General features: G+C 41.2%; 1 protein-coding gene across 2 annotated transcripts in view; it reads left to right on the top strand.

Annotated features, from left to right (window-relative positions):
• The window catches only part of STX17 (syntaxin 17), a 131709-nt gene that overhangs the window by 52288 nt on the left and 57548 nt on the right, over positions 1 to 21873 (top strand). The window lies entirely within an intron of this gene.

Here is a 21873-nt window from a genome sequence, read left to right as displayed (position 1 = left end):
AAGGGTATATAATGTAATTTAAAAAAACCCCACTGTGCTAGATCCTTGTTTTAATTAAATAATTAAGCGAAAGAAGCGCTTGATAATAAATTATGTGACATCCTGAATGTGTTTGCTGTAAGCTATTTAAATGTTTACCAATGGACTTGTGTTCTGTTTGTTTAAAAAAAATCAGATTAATTACTGTGTTTCCAAATGTTCTCTGCAGCGGATGCTTTGCTCTCAAAATTAGATATTGTAAAAATACATTAGGAATACCTAAGTCAATATTGACCCAAGGCATCAGCTACAGATATTAGGCAAATATATGCACAGCAACTCCACATTTAATCCATGTTCACATAACCATTGTTCAGAATTTTTAATTTACTAAGAATAATTAACTTGTGTTCTTTAACTGTAGCAAGAAGGAACAATATTTAACTGTATTTAGATCTTTATTATAACTTGGTAAACAGAATTAGAATTGATTTAACATTGTTAAGAATATGAATGTAAAATGTTTGCCATTTCTTGTACACTTAACAGTAAAATGTATGATATAACTTAATAGCTTTTGTAGTGTGATGGTGATGGCCTAGAAAGGAAGCTCTACGTGAATATTCTGGGGTGCATTTGTAATTTGTTACACACAGCTTTTTTCTAGAAATGTGTTCTGTTTTAAAAATCTGTGTAAAGTGTGTATCAAAAATGCTGGCAAGAAAATATTTTTTTTTAGATGAAACAAACTTTCCACATTGCTTGTGGGCTGTTAATCACTGTATTGCTGTTTTAGGACCCACCTGTGGTGCTTCATAATTCCAGAGACTGGGCCTATATGAGAGGGAGAACTTTTATATGGATTGCATCGCAGGTAGGAGGTGGGGCATGGGAGCATGGATGCTACTTGAGTTGGGCCTAAGATTGATGGAGATAGAGAGAAATTTGGATACTTCTGAGATTTGGGGAGAAAGAGAGGATATTGATGATACTTGGGCTGAGGAAGAAAGAGAGAATGCTGCTGGGGAAAGAGGGAATAGAGACACAGAGAGGATTTTGGTGCTGTGGGAACAGAGAGAGGGGGAGTATAAAAACATAAGAAAAGCCATGCTATGTCAGACCAAGGTACATCAAGCCCAGCATCCTCTCTCCAACAGTGGCCTGTCCCTGTCGCAAGTACCCCTCATATCCTCTCCAGTAAAGATCAATGGCTTTCCTAAGCCTACCTGTCTAATAATTTTTTATGGACTTTTCCTCCAGGAACTTGTTGGTTCTCTTTTGAATCTTGTTGTGTTGGTTTCCATGACAGCATCCTCCAGCAACAGGTTCCATAACTTAATTATGCACGCCATTAATAACCTTTCTACAATTTGTTTTCAGTCTGCTGGTCATTAGTTTGAGTGTCCTCTTGACTTGGGTTGTATGATATGTTAAACAACCTTCTCTAACCTGTTTAGCCTCTTTTCATAAGGGAGGTGTCTCATCCCGTCTATCCTTTTTGTTACCCTTCTCTGATATTGTCTAGTTGCACTCTATCCTTTGACATGCTGCAAACAAATGCACACAGTACTCAAAGTGTGGATGTCCCAGGAACCTAAACAGAGGCATAATGATGATCTCAGTTTTGTTCTCCATCCCTTTCAGATAATCCCTAACATTCAATTTGCTTTCCAGAGTATACATGTTTAGGTCATCAAGTTTCTCCATGTATATCTTGCTGCCTAAACCCCCTACCATTTTCGTCGCTTTTTCTCAACCGTTTCAAGTCTTTTTACATCCTTAGCAAGATAAGGCCTCCAAAATTGAATACAGTACTCGCAAGTGGGGCCTCACCAATGACTTGTACAGGGGCATCAACACCTCGCTTCTTCTGCTGGTTGTACCCCTCTCTACTCAGCCTAGCATCCTTATGGCCACAGCCACCGCCTTGTCGCCTTGAGATCTTCAAACACCATCACCCCAAGGTCCCTCTCCTGATCCGAGCTTACCAATCTCTCCCCTCCTATCTGGTACATTTCTTTTGTATTTCTGCACCCCAAGTGCATCACTGTCACTTCTTGGCATTAAATTTTAACTTATCTAAAGACTGAAGGGCAGCCAAATGCAGCAAATGGATATCAGAGACCTCCTCACTGTCTGACATCAGCACCTCATGAACATCATACTCCTATTTTTGGGCTAACATACGGGAATGAGCAGGAAGAGATGAAGGACGAGGATATAGGGACCAAGAGGGGTGGGTGAGAGGGAGGGGCATAGAAAGGTAGGATGGGGTCAGTGGGGAGAGTGGCATGGAGGGAGCCATGTCTGGAACCCTAGCTGGCTCCTCATATTTCTGGGTTGCTGGGGCCAGGCCTTTGCACCACTTGGAGCTCTTGGAGGAGGTCCTACAGCTGCTGCATAGAAACAGCTGTTAGACGTTTGATCATTGTGGGCACTATTGTCTGTCTATGATTAGGTCACCCTGCAAGTGGTGTCATCTTAGCAGGTGGAACGTATACATAAGAGGGACACAGACATAAGGATTTGCAGAATTGTGAGCACCCACTGGATGAATTTGCCTATGAAACTCATGGGGTTGGACTGAGGATGATATAGGAGAAGCATTTGGTATAGAGATGAGGGAAAAGCAGAATTATTCAACAATTACGTCTGTACAGTATTTGTGGAAGAACAACTTGGTGAATCTCTGTGGACGTTTGACAAAGTTAAAGGGAGAAAGTATTTATAAACATGTGAGGGGTACACAGTCGATGTAAAAGTCAATAATAGTATACGGAAGAAAAGATTCCAGTGCTTCTGTTCAGATCCTAAGATTTATACTTGTGTATTTCACAATCAAGAAATGTCCTAGATTTAAATGCACACTTTAAATTCTGAGAAAACCAACTAGATATCCTATTTGATAACAGCTCTTAAAATACCTGACCTGCCAACTTTGTTAGAGCATTCGTCCTCATGATGAAAGCTGGACCCTATCTAGAGGCAAATGCAGCAACTCTGAGATGAATCACAGAAAGAGATCTGGGCTTTGTCTTTTCCACATCCTTACATGCAGTCTCTTCTCAGTGAGGCCTTCATGGCTTGGTAGCTCTCTGGATGTACGTTGGTAAGAGATGCTGGAGTGTGTGAGCCTCTGATATCCTGACATGGGGTGGGTTTCCTTTTCTGTCATGTTGACTGAGTCACTGCATGCCCCGCATACTTTGGGCTAGGTTCAGTGTCGGTCTGCATTCTTGGCTGATGTATTCAGGTTGATTGCATTGGCCTCCACCTCCAGCACGGTCAAATCAAGCCATACAAAATCTATACTTGTTACAGTCTCCCTCTTTAAGATGGAAGAAGCCACAAAGGAGTGCCTTTCAGCTTAAATCCTAATTAGCTCATTACTGTGTGTGTGATATAACAGTTGCTGATCGGAAAGTTGGTACAGCAATGCATGAATAAAAAGAGATAATGGACAGATATAATGCTAATATATATAAATGCTAACACTACCTACTGAAAGAAAAATAATAACACGGGAATAGATCACAGTAAATAACGTAAACAAATAAGCATAGCATGGAGATAACATAGTTCATGTGTGTGAAATAATGAAATACAGCCAGGTAAATAAGAACATAAGTGTTGCCATACTGGGGCAGACCAAAGGTCCATCAAGCCCAGTATCTTGTTTCCAACAGTGACCAATCCAGCTCACAAGTACCTGGCAAGATCCCAGAACAGTAGAACAGATTTTATGCTGCTTATTTTAAGATTAATCAGTGGATTTTTCCCAAAGGAAATTAGGAAATTATCCAAACCTTTTTTAAACCCTTTATAAGCTAGCTCATTTACCACATTCTCTAGCAACGAATTCCAGAGTTTAATTGTTGAGTGAAGAAATATTTTCTCTGGTTTGTTTTAAATTTACTACTTAGTAGCTTCATTGCATGCCCACTATTCTTAGTATTTTTGGAAAGAGTAAACAAGCGATTCACATCTACCTGTTCAGCTCCACTCAGTATTTTATAAGCCTCTATCATACAGAAAGTGAATGCTCATGAAAGCAAAATTCAGGTTATCTTAATGAGGTTTATAGGGAATTACCTTTGGTTGTCCCTGGAGATAGGATTTGGGTTCATTTGAGCCAACTTCTCTTCATGATCTTTTATTAAACCATCTTTCAGTGACATCATGTTTAGATAGTTGTCTTCTATTCTGATGAAGGATCCACCTTTGGGCTAATTTGATTTTAGGTTTTGTCCAGCTATGGGAGAGATTGTTTTAAGTCCAATTTCAAAGGTAACTAATTTTAGGCCCATAACAAGTATACCATTTCTCACAAAATTGGTTGAATTTGTAGTTAGTTCCCAACTATCAGACTGTATTCAGAGATTTAATTTGCTCCTTGGATTCAGAAGTTTTCATAGTACAGAGACACTTTTGTTAGCTTTTACATAAGAAGTAAGAGAGGCATTATCAGAGTTAAAGAAATAGTTCTGTTATAATTTGATATTTAAGCAGCCTTTTGATATGGTTAATTATGACATGTTGCTTTACAAGGCTCTCTGAATTTGGTTTTACTGGTGGCGTATTTGATTGGTTCAGTTCCTTTTGAAAAACAGATAGCTTTCTGTTCTTAAAGATTAAAAACAAACAGTATTTTATTTATTTATTTAATCAGAATCTACAAAACAAATACATTTTTTCAGCTTTCATCAAAAAACATAACAATTTGTCTGTTCCAATATCAGATGGAAAAGGGTTTCAAAAAGGAATTGTCAGTTGAAAACATAGTACTTGCTATTAGATTGTAAGCTCTTTGAGCAGGGACTGTCTTTCTTCTATGTTTGTGCAGCGCTGCGTACGCCTTGCAGCGCTATAGAAATGCTAAATAGTAGTAGTAGTAGTATTATCTTGAAAAAGCCACACACCTTTAAAAGGAAGAGAATGAAGAATAATTATGTGATTGAGTGAAAAAACGATTTAATGGTGCAACAATCAAATTTATTAACAATTCTGAGGCAACTCCATTAAGGACCTGACACATCAGACAAGCTGATTTATATAAAATTCTTTCTTAAACAGGAAGCCAGTGCAAATTAGCTACGTGAGCGGAAATACTATCAAACATTCTAAGTTTGAATATTAATCTGGCCAAGATGTTCTGGATCAACTGTAGCTTCTTAACAAGTTTTGAAGCTAACCCCAAATAAAAGATGTTACAGTAATCAAGCTGAGGTAGTATTAGTAATTGTACCAACGAAGCAAAAGCTTTTAAATCAATGTAAGGGCGCACCAGTTTAACCCCCCCCCCCCAAAAAAAAAAACAAAAAACCCATTTTTTTCCATAAATCATCTCTCTGTAGTTCAAATGGCAAAGAAGAATCCAGAACAATTCCCAAAACTCTGGATTTATCTTCAGCTAGGAAAATAACATCAGTAGTAAACCTAATAAAATTAGGTGTAATAACGCCAGGAATTTTGAACAACAAAATCTTTGTTTTAGTAAAATTGAGCTTCAGCATTCTAATTGGGTTCCAACATTGATCCTCTTCATACAGCAATTCACCTTTTGTGAAATATGTAACGTATCTGCAGAAACACGGATGTGAGTCGAGTGGGTGGGTTGTGGTGCCCATTGCCTGGGTTACATGGTACAAAGGTGGTGGTCTCTGCAAGAGGCCTCTTGGTATATCAATTGTATGAGGCCAGATCAATTTCCTTGATGCTTCAGCACTTCTAGCTGCTTCTACAAAGAAAAGCAGTCAGGGTGCTATCCGAGAATGCAATGGCAGTGGCATACCTCAACAAGCAGGGTTTGACCTCGCTGGCTCTGGATATAGTTTGGATTTGTTCCATGGGTAGAATTCCATTTGGCAGTGTTTTTGGCATCTCACATTCAAGGGGATTTTCTCATTAGGCATTCCCTTGATCCAGGGAAGTGGGAGTCAAGCCCCTTAGCTTTTCATTTCCTAGTAGATTTCTAAGGTATACCTTATTTCAGTCTCATGGCAGAATTTGAAGTGTCTACATTTCTTCTGCTGCAGGAAAGAGCAGGGCTTACCAGGGATCGATCCTGTACAGCTTAATATATGAAATGCATATTCACAGAGAAAATGCTGCATGGCTGGGCATCCTGCATGAAACATTGCTGTGAGGTTTACTGACTCTATTTTGTCATCATTCACATTGTGTGTACTTTTGTTATTGCGTTTTTCACTGTTATTGTGGAAACAGAGATTGAATATCTTTCTCAGATGGTTTCTATGCTTGCTTCAAATTTTTCATGTAGATTATGAGTCCTCTGGGAGTTGAGAAATGCTTAGTGTACCTGATTTTCCTGAGTTACCAATGAAATGGTATGAGTTAAATCCTCAAAGTTAATTGCCACTGGGCAAGGAATGGTTGGTGTCCCTTTTTTTAATGGGTTAAATCTTGACATAGCTTGGCACAGACTTCGTTTGCTCCATTACCCTCTCAAAGGTGATGTTCCGCCTGGTTGCAGCATCTTGATTTAACTACTCTTTGGTAAGGCCTTTGTAAAATTCCTTTGGATCTGTTCCAGAATGTGCCGCGTGCTTTTCCTGAGTGAAAGAAGCAAGCGCACATATCTTTGCAGTTGGTTACCAAGGAGTTGATTCTGTTGCTCTCACTCATGGCAGATATCCAGGCGCTGGTGCAGATAATGCGACCCGATAAATGTCACAGTGTTGAATGCTGCAAGCAAAGAAAAGAAATGAAATGAAATGAGAGAACTGGTCACTTTTAACCATATAGGTTAAAAGTCAGTGAGACAAAGAAATTAACAATAACTTTGTTTGGAACACTGAAAATCACAGGCTTACATAGGTTCTAAAACAAAAGTCTTTATCCATGAAGATCTGTCCCCAGTGCCAGAGTGCTTTTCCTCAAGGGGTTTCTGTGTCCTGCTGTTCTTCAGTTTTTCTATTCCACATAACAAATGGCTGGGTGTACAATAATAAAACTTGGTTCACAAATAAGCCCATGATAGAGCTATAAAGTGATCATGCCTCAGATATATAGCATGATAAATATTCCTTGCAAATCATGATGAAATTATGATGTCATATAGTTGGTCATCATAGGCTTTTCACTAGAAAATAAGCACATAATGCAATTTCTGCAACGTGAAGCCACCCTCAACTTCACTTTGGAGAAACGGCCCTAACCTGAGTCCCTGAAGAAAGTTTTCTACTGAAACTCGCAGTGTCGGGGCATGCAACAGTGTTATTGGCGCAGGGCTCATAAGATAAGTACGCTTTTCTTATATATGGACGCTGCCGGTGTTGTTTGTTACCCTTAGTGCTTTTTAGTTTGTTAACACATGTTGAGCACATTTGCACAGTATTGCATACAAAATAATACCACTGGGAATGAGTTGTCCTATGAATGAAGTACAATATTTCACCCTTTAGTGGTCTTAAGTGACTACCACGTGGGTGTGGATAATCTCTGAGGGCTTTCCTCCTTTTATTATTGTGCTTTTTCGTGGTTTTGTTTTGTTTCTGAGTATATTCTACCATTGAGGTTTTGAATTTTTCATTTTGCTGCTAACTTGTTTGTACATTGAAGTTGAATGAAGTCAAACTGGCAGCTATTAATAATATCAGTGAAAACTACAGCAATCCCTCAATATACAGAATAGATATTTTTCTGCAATTTGATCTTTTTCTGTTTATTTGAAATTCTATATATCAAAATTCATTTTCTCATATATTTCCTTTATTAATTTGGAGATGTATTCCTATGGGAAAAAAATAGACAAGTAGCATCAAAAGCAAATATTTTTTAAACATTTTTATTTTAGAAATGTATCAACATCTAATCTATGATCATCATATTTTGGTCTTATTTAGACTTTTTTTTTAAATTTATTAGATGTACTTACTGCCTTTGTGAAAGAAGTCACTCAAGGTGGTGTACAGTAAGAATAAATCAAACATAAGCAATAGACAATTACAGCAGTAAAAATATTCAAATAACAATACAAAGTACTACTTACAACGTTAACACAATACTGAACAATGTAACTACTTCAGATTCTACCATTTCTTTAACTTTGAAATTGTTTGGGAGTGTCACTGTGTTCTGCTGATTTGAGGAATGGTTTCCATTTCTAGTGGGTCCTGAACAGCAAATAGACATTAGTCATATCTTCTACTATACTCCATTCAAAATAGTGCTTTGAATTCCTCCTAGAACATAGCGATGTTGTCTCTGGTGTTCATGAGGTGGTATTTTTGCCACAACACATAATTTTTCCTAGAACAAGTAGGACTGGTAAATCATATTATATGGGTGATGTCATCAGTGGTGCCGACCTACAGGATGCACTACTCCAGCAACGTTTTCTAGAAGCTTTTGAGGAGGTTCACCACACATGCATGCCTGATTGGACCTGTTTTCTATCGCGGTCAGCTCAGCATCTAAAACTTGTACAGATTCTTCAGTCTGTAAGTTCTGTTGCTGTTGCTTGGTCTTTTTCCAAGTACCAAGTAGTTCCTTACTTGTAGGCCTCAAATTCATTGTCGGGATATTTTTGTCACCATCAAGTTATTTGATTTTGCTGTGGCTATTTCTTCTGAGCAATATATCCCCAAAGAATACCCCAAATGGCTTCAAAAGGTGTTTGTTGTGCAATAGGATCATATCCATATCAGATACCCATTCATAGTGCTTGCAATGCCTGGGACCAGACCATGATCCCTCTCATTATTTTTACAGAATTCAAGAAAAGAGGGATCTTTGGCAACAAATTCCAGAGTTTAATTACACGTTGAGTGAAGAAAAATTTTCTCTGATTCGTTTTAAATTTACTACTTTGTAGCTTCATCGCATGCCCCCTAGTCCTAGTATTTTTGTAAAGCATAAACAGATGTTTCATGTCTACCTGTTTAACTCCACTTATTATTTTATAGACCTCTATTATATCTCCCCTCAGTTGTCTTTTCTCCAAACTGAAGAGCCCTAGCTGCTTTAGCCTTTCCTCATAGGGAAGTCGTCCCATCCCCTTTATCATTTTCGTTGCCCTTCTCTGCACCTTTTCTAATTCCACTATATCTTTTTTGAGATATGGCGACCAGAATTGAACACAATATTCGAGATGTGGTCACACCATGGAGCGATACAAGGGCATAATAACGTCCTCAATTTTGTTTTTCATTCCTTTCCTAATAATACCTAACACTCTGTTTGCTTTCTTAGCCACAGCAGAACTGTATGGAAAGTTTCAATGTATCATCAACGATGACACCTAGATCCCTTTCGTGGTCAGGGACTCCTAACGGGAACCTTGCATGACGTAGCTATAATTCGGGTTCCTCTTTCCCACATGCATCACTTTGCACTTACATTAAACGTCATCTGCCATTTCGACACCCAGTCTCCCAATTTAATAAGATTCTCTTGTAATTTTTCACAATCCTCCCGCGATTTAACGACTTGAATAACTTTGTGTCGTCAGCAAATTTAATTACCTCACTAGTTACTCCCATCTTTAGATCATTTACAAATATGTTAAAAAGCAGCAATCCCAGCACAGACCCCTGGGGAACCCCACTAACTACCCTTCTCCATTGAGAATACTGAAAATTTAACCCTACTCTTTGTTTTCTATGCACAATAGGACAGTACCTCCTATCCCATGACTCTTCAATTTCCTCTGGAGTCTTTCATGAGGTACTTCGTCAAATGCTTTCTGAAAATTCAGATACACAATATCAACCGGCTCACCTTTATCCACATTTGTTCCAGAGGCGTATCTGGACTTCAGTGGGAGGGGGGACCAGAGCCAGAGTGAGGGGGCACATTTTAGCCCCCCCCCCCCCCGGCGCCGCCAACCCCCCCCCCCCCCCGCCGCCGACCCTCTCCACCCCCTCCAGCTGCCGTCGCCTACCTTTGCTGGCGGGGGACCCCAACCCCTGCCAGCCGAGGTCCTTCTGTTGCAAAGCTGGCGGGGGACCCCAACCCCCGTCAGCCGAAGTCCTCTCTTCTTCCATTGCAAAGCTGGCAGGGGACCCCAACTCCCGCCAGCCAAAGTCCTCTCTTCCGTTGCAGCAAAGCTTCCTTCAGTTTCAAATTCTGAGTCTGACATCCTGCATGTTGTACGTGCAGGACGTCAGACTCAGAACAGGAAGCTTTGCTGCAACAGAAGAGAGGACCTTGGCCAGCTTTGCAACGGAAGAAGAGAGGACCTCAGCTGGCGGGGGTTGGGGTCCCCCGCCAGCTTTGCAATGGAAGGACCTCGGCTGGAGGGGGTTGGGGTCCCCCGCCAGCAAAGATAGGCGATGGCGACGGCGGGTTGGTGGTGGGAGGGGGTGGAGAGGGTCATCGGCAGGGTGGTCCAGGGCCAAATCTACGGGGCCCAGGCCCCCGTGGCCTCACTCAGATACGCCCCTGATTTGTTCACCCCTTCAAATAAATGTAATTGATTGGTGAGGCAAGATTTCCCTTCACTATATCCATGATGGCTTTGTCTCATTAATCCATGCTTTTGAATATACTCTGTGATTTTGTTCTTTATAATAGTCCCAATTAAACGTTTAATGCAGAGCTCTCCCCTGCACCCAACACCTGTCTCCCCCAGACACAATCGCTGAGAGTTAGGAAGAGAAACTGTCCCCTCCCCTCACCAAATACTGCAATCTTGCATCGTAAGAGAAGAACTCCAAATGAGCTAAGTTCAGAAAGAAATAAATTGTATAATTAGATTGTAAGCTCTTTTGAGCAGGGACTGTCTTTTCCTCATGTTCAATTGTGAAGCTGTAGAAATGATTTGTAGTATAAAGTACATATTCTCCTCACTATAGCTGGTCCCCTGCAAGAAGCAGTCCTTGTTTAATACATGTTCATGTATGATTACATCATATACAAAACCACTTTCCTGCAGGCTAATAATATCCATAGGTACAAGTCTTACTTCTGACAGTTCACCTTGCACTTCTTTATTGAGCATAGGGCTGGAGACTACAAACTTCCATTCTCTGTAGCTGATAAAACTCTCAGGCACTGGCTGTTCCTTGGCACCAGATCCCACAGGGGCACTGCTTCTAAATGCTGAAAAGCTGAAATTATTGTATGAAAGTCATCTGCATGGCTGACAGATTGTTGGATGTTTTTAACTCAGACAGTGAAACCATTCAGATGAAAGTATAGATTCCAATAGAAGGATTAAAATCTCTTATACCTGGTATGAGAGACCGAGTTACCAGTCTGAGGAGTATAGTCATATATGGTTGGAGACAGACAGCCCCCCCCCCCCCCCAATATACATAGCAGAAAATCGATCTCCATCCACGCAGGGTGAAAGGGGGAGAGGCTGGCCGCGAATCATGAGGCCTCTGCAACTGAGCCAAAACTGTGAGCTGCTCTGTTATGGAAGATTCGCAATTTGGCTGGATAAACCAAAGAAAAGCGGATATGTCTCTTGACCAATCTGTACACAGAGGAGCAAAGGTCTTCTTCGCTGCTGATACCTTCGCCAAGTAATTCTGGAAACAAAGAACCGGTTTTCCATCATAACTGAGCTGCACCACGTAATGCTCCAAGAATGTCCATCTTATGGACACAATTGAGCAGTTTGAAAATGACTACCTCTGGCTTCGCTGAGGATTCACGCCTATGTTCCAGATGGTGAGCTCGTTCAGTTAATAATGTGCCACCAGTTTGCAGCAAAGAAAGAGTTTCCATCTGCCATTTTTCCAAGAAAATATGAAGATCTGACGTCGGGAGCACCTCCGGGAGTCCCACCAAACAGGGTATTTCTCCATGAGCGGTTTTCCAGCTCATATAGTTTTGGTTTCAAGATCCTTAAGCCTGGTGTCCACCCGAGGGCCTCGATCCTCCAAAGCTCGCAACAAATCTTCAACAATGCTCACTCTCTGCTGGAGTGCTTGTACATCCCTTAAAAGGTTAGTAAAAATTTTTTCCATACTGTCCAGCTTATTTAATATGTGTTGAAACTGTTTTTCCACAGAAGATTCCATAGCTGCACTCACCTCTGAGATAATCTCAGCTGCTCACCCAGAGCTTGGAGAGGGAGCTGAAGGCGCGTTCTTGTCCATAATTTTCAAGTCCTATCCCGAGAGTTTCGGTCTATTTTTGTTGATCTAGCTATAATTCTGCTGCGAAAGGTGCTCCCAAGCTGATTTTAGGGCACATCAAGAGAAAAGCAATAGGGTTGCTCTTCAAGAAGGCACCGAGCCAGAAAATAACTGCAGATTAGGGCAGGAAAGGCTGGATCTCCCAGACCTCTGTCCTCACTCCTCCATACACAAACCAAAAGTCCATAATTTTATTCTTTATAATAGTTTCCACTATTTTGCCCAGCACTGAAGTCGGGCTTACCGGGATGTAATTCCCCGAACACCCCTGGAACCCTTTTTAAAATTCAGCATTACATTGGCCACCTTCCAATCTTCAGGTACTGCAGATGGTTTTGGCAACAGGTTACAGATCAATAAGAGCAGATCACCAATTTATTTATTTTTGTTTCAATCATTTTTATTCAAAACTTAAGGAAGAAGAAAAGTTGACATCATCATGTATGAACGTCTGATATTTTCCCCCCATGTGGCTAAACTAACACATAGTACTTCTACCCCAACAAATAGGACTTAACCTTCCCTCCCATTCCCTTCCCTTCTCCCCCCCACTTGTTTCCCTTGCTATGGCATCAAGTGAACATAATAACGCGGGGTACAGGGCAATATCTAGAAGTTTAACTGTCTAGTCCTGGCAGTTGGAGTCAGAGTATTCCAAAAGGGAGTCCAAGTGAGTTGGAAACACACTCCAGTCTTCGTTTTAAAGTCTGTAATTCCCATCCTCTCTACCCGCAGTAACGTTATCATACGCACACGCCACTGCGATACTGTAGGGTAGTTGTATGTAAGCCATTCTGAGAGTATTGCTTGTTTAGCCACTACAATAGCTTTGTGTACAAAAGTGGTAAATCCTGATGGGACAGGGTGTATGAGAACAGGATGGCCCAGGAGCAGCGCCGAGTCATACCTTCCACATCTCAGAAACATATTGTACTAGCTTCTTCCAAAATCGGACTATGCCCTTGCAGGACCAAAACATGTGTCTGAGGGTGGCCCCCGGAATTTGAGGCACTCTTCCCAAGGCGAGAGTCCCATGTGAAAGGCTCTTCTGGGAGAAATGTAGAGTCGAAGAGCAAATTTGTATTGTAGCTCCCAGTGCTGTGTCATGTTCATTGTTTTGCGCATTGTAAGCACATGGGACTTGAACTGAGGCAATGTAAGGGCCATGGGGATATCTTGTTTCCAGGCAGCCAGTAACTTGGCATAGTCCAATTCGGTAACTGTATCTCTGATGTGCCTGTGATGGAACGTGAGGGGCACTTTTTGCTGTGCCTCTAAAGAGAATGCTGTTGCCAACTCTTCCTGGACATCCTCTGCCAGTGCCTCCCAGGACAAGGAACGTATATAATGCTTTAGCTGTGCATAATAGAACTCATCGGAGGACGGCAGGGCGTATTCAGCACAGAGCTCCTGAAACGGCTTTATGTGTCCTTCATGGGTAAGTACTTGTAACAAGTATACTATCCCTTTCCTTTTCCATCTGCGGAACACCGAATATAGTCTTCCAGGTGCAAAGGCAGGGTTCCCGCATATTGGCAAGTATGGTGTAATCTTTGAAGAAAATCAGTGTAATTTACAGATCCATTTCCAAGTTGCTTTTGCTGATGTCATTATTCCTGTATGCTTCAGTAGGGGCGGCAATGGCAATCCCATCGTATGCAAATAGCTGCTGAAGTGTGTTTCTGGGTATAATTGTAATTCCAATTCTGTATTTGTATGGTCCTGTGTTCTGCGAAACCAGTCAGTGATGTGGCGCATGCCACTAGCTATTGTTAGATATTTCACGTTCAGTAGTCCCAAACCCCCATATTCTACCGGTATACTTAGTGTTGGAATGGAAAGGCGGGGTTTCTTCCCACTCCACAAAAATTTTTGTATTAACCTCATTAATTTCTTTTCCTCCCCCCTCTTTAAGTAAAGTGGGAGAGTTTGAAAAACATAGAGCCACTTTGTAACTACAATCATGTTGTACAATGCAATACGCCCCAGGAGAGAGAGTGGAAGGGGATCCCCATGCCTGCAATTGTTTTTCAGTGTCTTTTAATAAGCGTTGTATATTTAGCTCGTATAACTGGGACAAATCAGCTGGAATACATACTCCTAAATACTTTATCATGCCCTGCGCCCACTGTAAGGGAAACTGTCCAGGCCAAGTCGTTTTGACGTCCGGTAGAATGGGAAGTGCAATGGGCTTGTGTAAATTTAATTTAAAGCCAGAAAATTTCCCAAATTGTTCAATTATCTGCAGCAGCCTGCTTAAGCTCTGGGTAGGGTTTTTCAATAGTACCAGCAGATCATCTGCGTAGGCCAACGCCCTGATGTCATGACCTGCCAAGGTGACCCCCTCAAGGTCCTGAGTAGATGCAATGATCCTCAGTAGTGTCTCCAAGGACAAAACAAAAAGTAGCGGGGAGAGTGGACACCCCTGTCTTGTTCCACGACATATTTGGAACTCTGACTCTCTTGTGCCATTTACAAGAACCCTCGCAGTGGGCTGGCAATATAGAGTATGACCAATTTAATATTTAAATTATTTCAGTACCCCAGGGTGTATGCCATCCGGTCCAGGTGATTTATCACTGTTTAACTTGTTGATTTGGCTCAGTACGTCTTCCAGGTTCACCGGAATTTCTTTCAGTTCCTCCACATAGTCACCCTTGAAAAACCATTCCTGGTACAGGTAGATTTCTTACATCTTCTTCCTTAAAGACCGAAGCAGGTGTCCATTTCCAGTGCTTCAGTGTCATAAAAGGCCTGACGCATAGTGCTATACAAGGAAGCTGACAAACATGCAAAAACTATAAAGGAAAACTGGTAGTATTAACCTCTACTTAAAAATTAACCTGACTTACAGTAACACTCCCTTTCCTTCAAGAAATAATCTTGTGTAGGATCATAGAATAAATACCTAACAAAAATACATTTACAAGGAAACCTTAACTCAAATGTCACTTCTAAAGCAATCACAGCCTGGCAGGTTTCAGGTTTATTAAAATTTGATATATTTCCAAGATTCTCCTCATTGGTGTCCATTTTGAAACATCTGGGAATGCTCTCATAAACTTTGCGTCAGTTGCCTGATAGAAAAGTCATCGGCATAAGAGTGCTGTCCCATTTCAGTTAGAGACAGAGGGGGAACCCAGGACAGAAGCGCTGGATATCTTCCAATTCCATGACAACCCTCTCCCTCCCAGTAAGGAAGCTATAAAAGTGTCTGTTGACAGAATCATAAAGGATGTACAGATGAGAATGTGGAGGGTCCCCTTCTCTGCATCTCCTATTAATAAGAAGATCAAATGTATGTGCAGAGTTCAGTTTCCAGGATTTATGTTGTATTGAATTTGATATACTGCTCTTCTTAAAGAAAACCATAACACAGCAGTTCATGTTACAAAAAAAAAGAGACAAATTTAAAGGCATGATAGGATAGAGAAAATAGAAAACCAGGAGATCATGCACTAAACAAACAAATGTTGCAGGTAATAGGTCTCAGCAGCTTCCGTGCCATTCCATGGTGCCAAATTTGCTCTCAGAGCCAAGAGTTCCAAGACTCACTCTTATTTGGGAGGGAGACTCAGACATTGGAGTCTTTTCAGAAGAGACTGTTCCAGATGCTATGCTGTTGTCTTGCATAGCATTCTACCAGCACTTCATGGGCATGTACTTGTGGAACATAGAGCTCAGCTTTGTGGATCTTGTGGCCACTCTTCCTAGAGGTCAAGGAACTCTGCTTGCTGGTAACCAGAAGGAAGAAGGCATTAAGAAAATACATAGTCCCTGGCCCTGCTGCAAAACAGGAAGATTATGTTGGAGGGGGCGGGTTGTCAAAGGAGGCAGAGAGAGGAGGAAGATACTGTGGGAAGAGGGGAGAAGGGGGGGCAGATTTTAGATGGAGAGGGACGAGCAGAGTGGGCAGATGCTGAATGGAATGGGGCAGAGAGAGCGCAAATGCTGGATAGAGATATATAGAGAGAGGGCAGATATTGGATGGAAGCAGACAGAAAGAGAGGGCAGACACTTGATGCATGGAGGGGCAGAGAGAGAGGGCTGACGTTGGATGAGAGAGGGCAGATGCTCAATGGAAGGGGGAAGAAAGAGGGAAGAATTAGTGAGAGACTGGGAGAATAAGAGGAAATGGAATAGGAGAGCCAGGGTGAGGGAAAGAACATAAGAACATAAGCATTGCCACACTGGGACAGACCGAAGGCCCATCAAGCCCTATATCCTTTTTCCAACAGTGGACAATCCAGTTCACAAGTATCTGACAAGATCCCAAAAGAGTAAAACAGATTATATGCAGCTTCTCCTAGAAATATACACAACAATAGCTGGGCAAAACTGTAATATTGCAATTTGTATCAAATATGGCTATAAAGGCTGTAGAGGTAATCTCATATCATTGAAGATCATTGCATGCCAACCTATAAAATGGCTCCTAGGTCAATGCACATTTGTAATCATCGAACACCTCCAGCCAACCGGTAGTGTCTTGTATTGTTAATATATCTCTATTTCTCAGCTACGTATAGCTTTAAGCATCCTACCGTTCAAAAAATCAACATTATTGCAAAGTGTAAGCAAATAATGCACAAAAAATATAACTTAGCTTAAAAGCTCCAGAATTGATGTATTATCTTCCATAGCTGGAGCTCATCTGGTTTCATCAAAACTATAGTGAAACCTCACTGGCAACTCCGGTACTGTGATTTGGCACGGAAGCTGCTGAGACCTATTACCTGCAACATTTGTTTGTTTAGTGCATGATCTCCTGGTTTTTAGTCTTTCCTCATAGGGTCCCATCCCCTTTATCATTTTTGTCGCCCTTCTCTGAATGTTTTCTAATTCCGCTATATCTTTTTTGAGATGCAGTGACCAGAATTGCACATAGTATTTGAGGTGTGGTCGCACCATGGAGTAATAGAAGGCATTATAATAATCTCATTTTTCTCCCTTTCCTGATAATTCATAACATTCTATTTGCTTTTGTAGCCGCCACTGCACACTGACAGAGGGTTTCAATACATCATCAACGATGAGACCTAGATCCTTTTCCTGGGTGGTGATTCCTAATGTGGAACCATGTATTACATAGCTATAATTTGGGTTTCTCTTTCCCACATGCATCACTTTGCAGTTGCTCACATTAAACATCATAGTAAGAAGAAGAAAATTGAAGACTGGATAGTAAGAATTAAATCTGGACAGAGAGGCGCAGAAAAATAAACGGAAAAAATCTGAAAGAAAAAAGAGGCGAAAGAACAATATGAAATGGACAGGAAATCATGGCAAAAGTTAGAGAAGATGAGGAAAGCAGAAACCAGAGACTGGGACCAACACAATTAGAAAAAGTAAATGGCCAGACATAAAGATACAAAAAATTAGGATAAAGTGTTGTAGTAGCTATATTAATAAACATGAATAAATATGAATGAAACTAGACTAATTTTAATACATTTTTTACTAACTTTTGGAGACCAAAAACCTTCTTTCTCAGGTCAGGACACTATAACAGTATATTGTCCAGACCTGAAGAAAGAATTTTTGCCTCTGAAAGCTAATTGAAAAATGTATTTAGTCCAATAAAATGGTATAATCTTATTTTCCATTTTTTTAACTTGTATTTGGTAGTTTGTAATGTAGGGTCCCTTTTACTAAAGCTTAGCAGTGCTAATAGACATTTTCATGCGCTGTGTACCACGTGGCCTGTAGGTATAATATAGAACATGGAGTATTTAGAGCACACTAAGCTTTACATAGAGGCTTATTTTCAAAGCACTTAGCCTCCCAAAGTTCCATAGAAACCTATGGAACTTAGCCTCCCAAAGTGCTTTGAAAATATGCCTCATAGTAACATAGTAGATGACGGCAGAGAAAGACCTTCACGGTCCATCCAGTCTGCCCAACAAGATAAACTCATATGTGCTACTTTATGTGTATACCTGACCTTGATTTGTATCTGCCATTTTCAGGGCACAGACCGTAGAAGTCTGCCCAGCACTAGCCCCGCCTTCCACTGCCGGCTCTGCCACCCAATCTCCGCTAAACTTCTAAGGATCCATTCCTTCTGAACAGGATTCCTTTATGTTTATTCCACGCATTTTTGAATTCCGTTACCGTTTTCATCTCCACTACCTCCCGCAGGAGGGCATTCCAAGTATCCACCACTCTCTCCGTGAAAAAATACTTCCTGACATTTTTTTTGAGTCTGCCCCCCTTCTATCTCATTTCATGTCCTCTAGTTCTACCGTCTTCCCATCTACGGAAAAGGTTTATTTGCGGATTAATACTTTTCAAATATTTGAATGTCTGTATCATATCACCCCTGTTTCTTCTTTCCTCCAGGGTATACATGTTCAGGTCAGCAAGTCTCTCCTCATACGTCTTGTAACGCAAATCCCATACCATTCTTGTAGCTTTTCTTTGCACCGCTTCAATTCTTTTTACATCCTTACCAAGATACGGCCTCCAAAACTGAACAAAATACTCCAGGTGGGGCCTCACCAATGACTTATACAGGGGCATTAAAACCTCTTTTCTTCTGCTGGTCACATCTCTCTCTACAGCCCAGCAACCTTCTAGCTACGGACACCGCCTTGTCACACTGTTTCGTCGCCTTCAGATCCTCAGATACTATCACCACAAGATCCCTCTCCCCATCTGTACAAATCAGACTCTCACCGCCTAACACATACGTCTCCCGTGGATTTCTACTCCTTTAGTAGATAGGTATGGTAGCCATGTTAGTCCACTCTTAAAGGTTATCAATAGAAATCAAACAAAATAAAACATGGAAAAGAAAATAAGATGATACTTTTTTTATTGGACATAATACATTTCTTGATTAGCTTTCGAAGGTTACCCTTTACTCCTTTAGTAAAAGGTCCCTGTAATGAATGGAATATGTTGGGTTTTGAAATTTACATCTGCTATCTTTATATTTTGCACAGTACAGAGAAAAATGCACCACTGTTTCTCTTTCTCTAGTGTTGAACTGTATGCAGAGTCTGGCTTTTCTGGGCTTCAGTTTAATTTTTGTCGACATATTTCTATTTTTAGTTTGTAGTTATTTAGTCTTATTGTTTATTGAGTGAGGGCCTATCTGTGTCCTGTGTGTATGAAAGAGACATGGTTTTTGGTTAGCATTAACTGTGCAGGATCGATCTGTACTAGTCTGGCGTGTTTAGTTTTCCAATATGTGTTATTGATGTTGTAGTGCCCACTGCAGTGTGCATAGTGCTGCCTTTTCTTAGGTTGTGTGAATCTTGGAAGTTACTGCTGTTATGGTGTGGTAGAATTGCTATCTATGTCTTGAGTGACATTTGTAGCATTTTATATTACGTGACAGTATGCTTGGTATTGTCTGCATTTCTTTTCTGACCATTATTATTATTCATTTCATTCCATGATTATTGCTGAAAATAATTTTGTTGTATAGAAGAGGGAGGTGATCCACCTCAGGTGTCAAATATGGTAGGTATGACACTACTGATGTTGCTTTGAACTTTTCTTCTTTGCGGTTTCATTTTGTGTCCTCTAGTTCTATAGAAAAGCGAGAAAGGATGACGAAAACACAAAAATAAATGTCCAAACAGAGATGTCAGGCCCAGCAGGCCTATTTCAGAAACTTTGACATGAACATCCAGGAATAATACAAAATCACTTACAACTGACTTCACAAATGAATGTCCAGAAATGCAAATGGCCGTTCAGCATTTGAACATCCATGAACTGAAAATTAAGCCCATCGAAATACATAATGGCAGTACAGAAAATTATCAGAAAAGAATGAGAGACTTCATATGAAACATTAGGCGGCCTATACAGGTGTATTTAGCAGAATTCACATGGCTAAATATGCCTAAAGGTTCTAGGTTATAGAGCATGTGGTATGGCAGTCCAATATGATGGATGTACAAAAAACGCCAATGGTTGTCCACCACTATATGTCTTCCGGGTGAGCAGCATGAGCCTTGCAGTGTCTGGTTTTATGTCACAGCACCCTGTATATTAATACAACATTTGATGAACAGGATGGCTGCCAGGAGGAAGCCTAACTTTACAGTAGAGTGACTTCCTGGTAGTCCTGTGTGTTGTTATGAACCATGGACACCTATTCTGTTATCAGTAGAGTCTGCTACTTCATGCTTCAGTAATATATGTGGAGGCAATATGTAGGATTCTGACAAGGGATGATGTCAGCTAGGTCCCCATATTGCCCACCATCAACGGTTGGCAACAGCCCTGGCGGAGTGCCAAGATGATGATCTAACTTGACTATCTAGAGAAAGTAAAAGTTGTAACAAGGTTTCCATAGTTGAGCCTGCGGAAGGATCATTACCGGATCCATGAGGCTGCTGGAGACACGTGGCATGTGCCCTGGCTGGCACAGATGAAATGCTGCTCCCGGGCACCTCTTTGCTCGTGTGAAGGTGGGAGAGCAAGGTGTGGAGAGGGATGTGCTGTCCGCTTGCTCATCCCAGACCCATTCAGTCCCCTCTGGAAGGGCCTGGAGAAGGGCAGTGAGGCAGGAAACCCCCTTCGTTCTTCACAGCCGTCAGGACCAATGCCAGCTCTGACCTCGCTAGCTCATTCGCCCCCTTCTACACCCAAAGAAGGGGGAATAATAAGCATCAGGGTTGGGGCTTCTCTTCCTGCTCTAAGTGGAACCCAAAGCTGAGGGAATTTTGGTTCTTGGGGAAAAGGGGTGAACAGACAGATGCCAAGAATTATGCAGGACCATCCAGTTGAACACAATTCCCTCTCCAGGTACTTCCCAAGCTACCCTGTGAAAACACACTGGTGCTTCAAGGAGCAAGACGTGATGAGGATGGCACAGGTTTGAAGACTCAGGCAACCCAACGTGGCTGTCAGGATAGCTGAGGGGTCTTGGTGCTGTATATGGCAGCAGCATGGGTCAGCAGGAGGGAGACTCCCCACCCATGACACATTTCCTGTCAGGCAGAGGATAGGACGTGGAAGTTCACTTGAGCATGGGGCCTGTAAGGAAGGGAAGTGAAATGCTTGACCTGATGGCAGACTTCTGTGTAAGTCACCCTCCTGACTTTAGATTTTGCAAAAATTAAAACAAATTTTAATCTAGTCATGAATATATATGGTAGGTGAAAGGGAAAGATCAATGCCAGAGACCAATGCAAAAAGGAGGTGAAGCTCATCGTTCTGGGTGCAACCATTATCCCTCAGTTATGAAGTGCAAACATTTTAGGTGTCATGGATGGTAGATGTGTATTGGTTAGGATAAAATTAGACTGTGAGCCCTCCAGGGATAGAGAAATACCCAGTATACCTGAATGTAATTCACCTTGAGCTACTACTGAAAAAGGTGTGAGCAAAATCCAAATAAATAAATAAATAAATAAATAAATATAAACAATATGTAACTTGGAGCCTCACCCATGTTCCACCCATGTGTATTCCCCCATTCAAATACATACTATGTAAATTAAGTGAATATTTGTACAATTGCACTTAGGCGCCCTGCTGGCACTTTTGCAGATAAGTGTACATTTACACACTTAGGTGCTGGTATTCTGTAGTGAAAAAGAGAGGTTTAAAGTACACTAAACAAATAGAACAGAAAAAAAGCAGTGTTTTGGCGACAATTTGCCTTCATCAGGGGTCACACAAATCCAACCACAAAGCCTGTGGAGCTGCCACTTATGATGCAAGGCGGAACAATTCAAATACGATTGTCAATATATAAATCCGAAGTCACATCAACAAGACTTTGGTAGTCTTTTTCAAGACAGTGGTTTTCTCACGCATG

This window comes from Microcaecilia unicolor, chromosome 1 (genome assembly GCF_901765095.1).
Source record: "Microcaecilia unicolor chromosome 1, aMicUni1.1, whole genome shotgun sequence".
Classification (NCBI taxonomy): domain Eukaryota; kingdom Metazoa; phylum Chordata; class Amphibia; order Gymnophiona; family Siphonopidae; genus Microcaecilia; species Microcaecilia unicolor.
This window is presented reverse-complemented; position numbering and strand designations above follow the sequence as displayed.